This window comes from Thamnophis sirtalis, unplaced genomic scaffold, assembly GCF_051295495.1.
Source record: "Thamnophis sirtalis isolate CommonGarterSnake01/CBP01778 unplaced genomic scaffold, rThaSir2_p1.2 scaffold_8, whole genome shotgun sequence".
Classification (NCBI taxonomy): domain Eukaryota; kingdom Metazoa; phylum Chordata; class Lepidosauria; order Squamata; family Natricidae; genus Thamnophis; species Thamnophis sirtalis.
This window is the reverse complement of record NW_028261388.1, coordinates 57450841-57457929: the sequence shown is the minus strand read 5'-3', so window position 1 is coordinate 57457929 and position 7089 is coordinate 57450841. Positions and strand designations below refer to the sequence as shown.

General features: G+C 39.6%; 1 pseudogene; it reads left to right on the top strand.

Annotated features, from left to right (window-relative positions):
* The first annotated feature begins 5376 nt into the window (after positions 1-5376).
* LOC148044423 (E3 SUMO-protein ligase KIAA1586-like) lies at positions 5377-6597 on the top strand (annotated as a pseudogene).
* Positions 6598-7089: the final 492 nt, after the last annotated feature.

Genomic DNA, 7089 nt, shown 5'->3' with positions numbered 1-7089 from the left:
TTCAGAATTACAAATTAAAAATGCCAAGGTTTTAAATAAACATTTTCAATAATTTATGTATTAATTAAATCTATATTAGTCATCTCATGAGAAATTACTCTGGGTGGCATATAATTTGTATTTAATCATGGTGTCTTGGTTTTCCTTAACTTTTCATCTCAAGAAATGATTTATATTATAGCATATTCTTTTACAACTCCTGCAATCAATGTTTTTCAGAGAAATCTAAAAAATAAATTTGGGACCACGATTGCTTTGATAATAAATCCATAAAATTAACATCTTTTATAACACTGGATATATTCTAATTAAAGGTTAAGGAATAAGTATCATTTTTCAAACATATGTTTAAATTAATGTGGTAATATAATTTACTTAATTTAACTTTGCTGTCATGACAAATGTTACTAAATTTAACCTTGCTATCATGGCAAATGTTACTAAAATGTTTTGATCAATACAGCATTTATCCAACCTAGAATATCAAACATACTGTACTTTTTTTTAATGATACCTTAAAAAGAAAATAACATTTTTACAATAACTCAGACTTAACAAGGACCAATCAGCAGATATAATGGGAGAGCTGAATGTTCCTGTGCTCTTCTCTAACCTTTCCCATGTCCCTAATTGGAATAATAGAATAGCAGAGTTGGAAGGGATCTTCCAACCAGTGGGTGAGTAGGGGAGAGGTTGGTGCCACCCAGCTGATTTTTGGCCTTCCGGAGGGCCAGGGGAGGACGTTTTCACGCTCCCCAGGCTTCAGGAAAGCCTTCAGAGCCTGGGGAGGGTGACCCCCCCCCCTCGCAGGGCATGCATGCAGGGTGGAGGGGTTGTCTTGCGTGCATACACAGGTAGGTGGGCATGCGTGAGTGTGCAATAGCAGGTGCACATGCAATTTTGCCAAACCTTTAGGAAAAGGTTTGCCATCACTGCCCTATATCATTTCAGATAAATGGTTGTCCAATCTCTTCTTAAAAACTTCCTGTGTTGGAGCATTCACAACTTCTGGAGGCAAATTGTTCCACTGATTAATTGTTCTAACTGTCAGGAAATTTCTCCTTAGTTCTAGGCTGCTTCTCTCCTTGATTAGTTTCCATCTATTGTAAAAGATGTGGAAAAAAGATGCTTAATTGAAAATGTAATATGGTCATTAAAATAATAATGTTGACATCTAAAAGGAAAGGTCATTCATGTTGCTACTATAATTATTTAAATAGCAGTAGACTTATATACCGCTTCATAGGGCTTTCAGCCCTCTCTAAGCGGTTTACAGAGAGTCAGCATATTGCCCCCAACAATCTGGGTCCTCATTTTACCCACCTCGGAAGGATGGAAGGCTGAGTCAACCCTGAGCCGGTGAGATTTGAACCGCTGAACTGCTGATCTAGCAGTAGCCTGCAGTGCTGCATTTAACCACTGCGCCACCTTGGCCCTTAAAAATAGAGAAGTGAGAATATTTAATATAGTGATGAATAAACTTCCATCCAATTATTATGCTAATCCTTCTTTTGACATCAAAAGGGAACTTTAATTCATCAATGATAAGTTAAGGTTTCTACAAATATGCGCAATGTCTTATATAAAAAACACACATTTAAACACTTTTGATTCCAACTTCCAAGGATGACACCTGGAAGGCTCAAAGGGCTGCCAAAAATAAAAAAAGACGGAGGTGCATGTGCACCTTAGGTTACTCATTTCTGTTTTACAATTTCCTGCACTACCTGTTTTATAATCTGATGCTGCTATTGAAATTGAGCTTTTAATGGAATTTTAACATTAAATGCATTAAAAGCCATTTCAGCTATTAAGATAATAAAACATATGTAATAAACATTTATTGATTAGGAAATTCTTCAGGAAGGTTTCTTAATGTTTTATGCAGCAACTACTAGACTTTTGTAGTAAGGTAAAGGTTCCCCTCGCACATATGTGCTAGATGTTCCCAATTTTAGGGGGCGGTGTTCATCTCTGTTTCAAAGCCGAAGAGCTGGCACTGTCCGAAGATGTTTTCGTGGTCATGTGGCCAGCATCACTAAATGCTGAAGGTGCACGGAACGCTATTACCTTTCCACCAAAGGTGGTTCTTATTTTTCTCCTTGCATTTTTACATGCTTTCAGGCTGCTTATACCCACAAATGTAGCACAAGAAAACACATAACTGATATTAACCTTTAACATGATTTTAATTGCCAAATCGAGAGGAAACCTAACATGAGAAGGCTCTGTATTAACTGCAAAAAATTATTTCTGATCTGCATGCTACATCCAAAACTACCAAGCAATTTGTTTAATTTCCACATAAGTATCTATGAGGCAGGGGCGGGTTTCAGCAGGTACGGTACGGTATGGATGTACCAGATGGTCAAATTTACTGTGCCTTTCTGTACCCCTTGGTCCGGTGGCACTGTACTGGAACACTCCCTCCCCTGGCCTGCCCCCCAGCTCGCTCCCCCTGCCCGCCCACCCATCCAGTTGCTGCTCACTCGCTCGCTCCCCCCACCTGTTCGGTCTCCGCTCGCTTGCTTGCTCCACCTATCTGCACCATGCTTGCCATACCCACCGCTCACTGATTGGCTGGCTCACCAATTGCCCTGTGTCTGAGAGCCCTATTTAAAACGCAGTGCCCACTTACCTCTTTTCCTGTTTGGCTATCACGTCGTCACTCACTACCTAGCTGATCGGATCCTTGCTTGTCTTCCCTGCTGATATTGCTGCCTCCCTCAGGTAAGTAAGCTGCAATTAAGCTTGGAGGCGGCGGCAAGAAGCCAGCTTGCGTGGCCTGCCGCGGTTCTGTAGGTGAGTTCGGGGATCTCTTGTGGCCTTTGCGAGAACCCCAGGCTCGCCTAGAGTGCAGGGCTGTGTGGCTGTGAGTAAGCATGGGGGCGGTGGGGGCAGCAAGCCAGCTGGAGCGGCCTACCACGGTTCTGCGCTGTGAGTCTGGGGATCTCTTGCAGCCTTCGCTAGGACCCTGGCTTCGCTTAGAGCATAGGGCTGCATGGCTGCAAGTAAGGGGGGGCCCACAGCAAGCCAGCTGGAGTGGCCTGCTGCGGCTCTGCGCTGTAGGTGAGGTCCCAGGGCTTGCTTAGACTGCAAGTAGCTGGGGGGTGGGCAGCCATGGCGGGAGCCTAGGCCGATTTGCCTGCATTCTAGGCAAGCTCGGGGGCCTTGCAAAGGCCTTCCCGAGTTCCCTGGGATCACTTAGACCATGTGGCCGCCAGTAAGTGTGGGGTGGGGGGGGTGGGAAGCCAGCTGGAGTGGCCTGCTGTGGTTCTGCACTCTGGGCAAGTCCAGGGATCCCTTGCAGCCTTTGTTTCAGCAGATCCCCGAACTTGCCTAGAGTGTAGGACCACTTGGCACTTGGCTGAAGCCTTTCTTGCCACCACCACCACCCCACCCAGTCCCCAGCCTCGCCTGGCTGGCTAAGCCTGCCAGGCGGGCCTAACTTGTCCCCGTGTCCCTCCAGTCCAGCTTACCTGATGCCTGGTTGCCTGCCTGCTGCCTGCATCCATCCCATCGGAGAGCTGCTGATTCTGCCTGTTGGTAAGTGACTCAGGTTTTTTTCTTTACGCTTTTAATGTTTTTTAAAAGCATATTTTATTTATTGTTTATAGAATTTTTTAAAAAATGGCTTTTAGGGAGGGAATGGTATTTTTATTTAGTGTTGATAGAATATGTTTTTAATGGTTTTTAGGGAATTTTTTAAATTTATTGTTTATAGAATATGTTATTTTAATGGTTTTTAGGGAGGGGATGGTATTTTTAATTATTGTTTATAGAATATGTTTTAAAAAATGGTTTTTAGGGAATTTTTTAATTTATTGATTATAGAATATGTTTTTTAATGGTTTTTTGGGAGGGAATGGTATTTTTAATTATTGTTTATCAAATATGTTTTTTAAATGGCTTTTAGGGATTTTTTTACTTAGTTTTTATAAAATATCTTTTTTTAAATGGTTTTTAGGGAATTTTTATTTACTTATTGTTTATAGCTTTTTAAAAAAATGGCTTTTAGGGAGGGAATGATATTTTTATTTAGTGTTTATAGAATATCTTTTTAAAAAAATGGTTTTTAGGAATTTATTTATTTATTTATTGTTTATAGAATATGTTTATTACAAGAAATGTTACAAACATTTGCTTTTTGCAAATGTTTTATTTGTGGTGTAATATGTTGCTTTTAAGTGTTCAGGTTGGTACATGGTTTTTGAGATTTTGTGTGTTTCTATAATGATATGTCCCTCAAAGTGGCTGCTTTTCTATGGACAGGCCAGGTTGGTGCAAGGCAGCTTTGCAAGATTTTGTGTGTTTCTGTGTGATACCTGGTTGTTCAGATAATTGTGAGGTGGTTGCTTTTTGCAGCAATAACCTTTTATGTGATTCTATGGCTGTTTTCATATGTAGAGTTGTGTGCTGCTTTGTGAGCTCCTGCAGCTTGATGGGTTTTAATGATTTCTGATTTGTTTTCCTTCTTACCTGGATTAATCTTGGTCCCAGGTCTTTTGTATTTCCTATCCTGGGGGTTAGTTCTGCCAGGAAACAGGAAAAGGGGAGTTCCAGGTGAGCTATTTTTAGCTTTTGTCTTAATGGGTGTATTTAAAATTGTTTTCAGCTGGTGTTTCTGTCTGGTGGTTTCTGGTTCTGTGAGCTTCCTGGCATTGTCCTTTATAATTTCCCACAATGCCTTGATGGTTTATATTTCAGTGACTTTGTCTTTCCTGTCCTTAGGGTTAGGGAAAAAACTGGTTTCATCTGCAGTCTTTTGGGGAAAACTGTTATTCTTTTGGTGTTTTCCTGGTGCTGTCATAGTTTGGGTGTGTGTGTGTGTATAATGTCCCGCAGTTATCTACACATTAATAATGATCAAGTACTAATAATATTTCCTTATACATTTTAGTGACCTTTCCTTACAAAATTGGTGTTTTCTTTCATAATTTTAGATTGCTAATTTCTGTTTGTTAGTTAGCAATTGAAAACAAATCCCACGTGAAAAAGTATTTGAAGCCTTCTTGATTTTAATTGTCAATCTATTCATTCCTGCACATTCTAATATTTATTCATTTTCATATCTTTGTTTTTACACTGTTGTACAAACACAATTCCAGCAGCTGTTAACATGTGTAAAATTAAATATGTATTGTATTCCCTTTGAAATACCCAACAAAATATTTCTGGTTTTAAATCCATATCATGCTTTAACATTGCTTCTAACCATGACACCACTAACTCTTGAATAGCTACTTCGACTGACCTAAGTACTGAACCTAATTCATTTATTCCTGTTTTTTGAACTGAGGAATAAATCTCAGAAAAAGAAATCTATATTGCTCTGTGAATTTACCTGTGACATTCAGTCTTCTTGATCTAACTTCTTAGATAAAAAACTATATTTTTCCTGTTTGTTGGGGGACATCCTTCCTGAAAAGACTGTACATTGTTGGGTGAAAACAGAGGTCCCTTCTGTTACCTGCAGTACTCAGCTTATAACCACAATCGAGTCCAATATTGTGTTATTTCTTTTGCAATTCGTATTATTTAACAGGATGAAGAGGCAACAGAGTATGACCGCTTTTTTCTCCAAAAAACTAAGAGAGGAGCAATCAGCTAATCCACAACAGTCACCAGCATCAGCACCCCCAGCACCAACACCAACAGGACCAACACCACTTGAAGTTGGAGAAAACAGCAAATCCATCTCCTCCACTGAAGTTCCAAAACTTCCTGACTGCTGGAGTTTGCAGCAATACAGAAACTTCAAGGAGAAGTATGATGGTCTGGCAGTATCCGACAAAAAGTTAGGTTGTAAGTACTGTGCAAAACTCATGTTCTCATTAGAGAAAGGTATTCATGTTTGTAGAGAGTGGAACCATTTCCAGGTTGTGCTAAGGAGAATCAGCAATCCTCTCTTAGAAAAAAATTAAAGGAACATTTTCAATCAAAAGCACACCTCATTTGTAAAGAAAATAGTAAACAACGGGAGCAGGATGCTTTAACCAAATCCATAGATAAGTCAACTGACAAACATTTATCCAGTACTAGCAAAATATTTTTTACTGTTTACGATCTGGCACAAAGATGCAAACCATTCTCAGACATCGAAGAGCAGGTAAATTTGCTAACTATAGTTGGAGTAGATGTGGGAGTAGGCTCGCAATTATGTAGATCTGCTGTGAAAATAGTTGAATTCATTGCAAACGAAATTAAAACCACAGTGTTTTCCATGATTATTGCAAAGAATCTAAAGGTGTGTTTAATAATTGATAAAGCCTCAACGCTATCAATGAAAGCAGTTCTGATAGTTTTTGTTAAAGTTGAGGATTCAGAATGCCCAGCAACCATTTTTGTTTTTTGTGAAATATTTTATTTTATTTTCATAACACACGCTCACATGTATACTATACATAGCCCATATCATATAGTATTAAATAATAGTTACATCAGTTCCTCTTGTAAACAATGCCCCCCAAAATAGAAACCCATTATAGCTCTTCTGCTCTCCATACACCTTTCTTCTACCACCCTCCAACTTTCTATCTTCCTTCCATCATCCCTCTCTACTCTACTTCCCCTCCCCCTCTACCACTCCTCTCTCCACAATCCACTCCCCCCCATCCTTCTCACCTCCCCCCCTCTCTCCCATCCCCCTCTGCCCATCTTTCTTCTTTCCCACTCCTCCTCTCCTTGGTGTATTTCCGCTACATGTCAATATGCTTAGCCTCTCCTATTTTTAAAGAAAAAGTAATAATAGTAATAGTAATAAGAATGTAAAATAAAGAAAGAGAAGACAGAAAAAAAGGAAACAGTATACATGTGGTGTCAGATTACATTGAAATCTAACACCTCTCATCTGATATATATCCCTCCCCCCCACCCCCTCACAACCTATCGCCCTCCTGGCTTCCCAGAACCCGTACACGGTATAGATTTTTTAACAAACAAAGTCTAAGATATATTGGGGGGAAAAAAGGAATGAGAAATAACATCTTTACATTGAACTTAGCTCCTCCTTGCTAAACTAACTTTAAACAATTTAAATCATTCCTGATTTTAAGCATAGGCTATCTGGAATTTCTTAGTCCCATATTT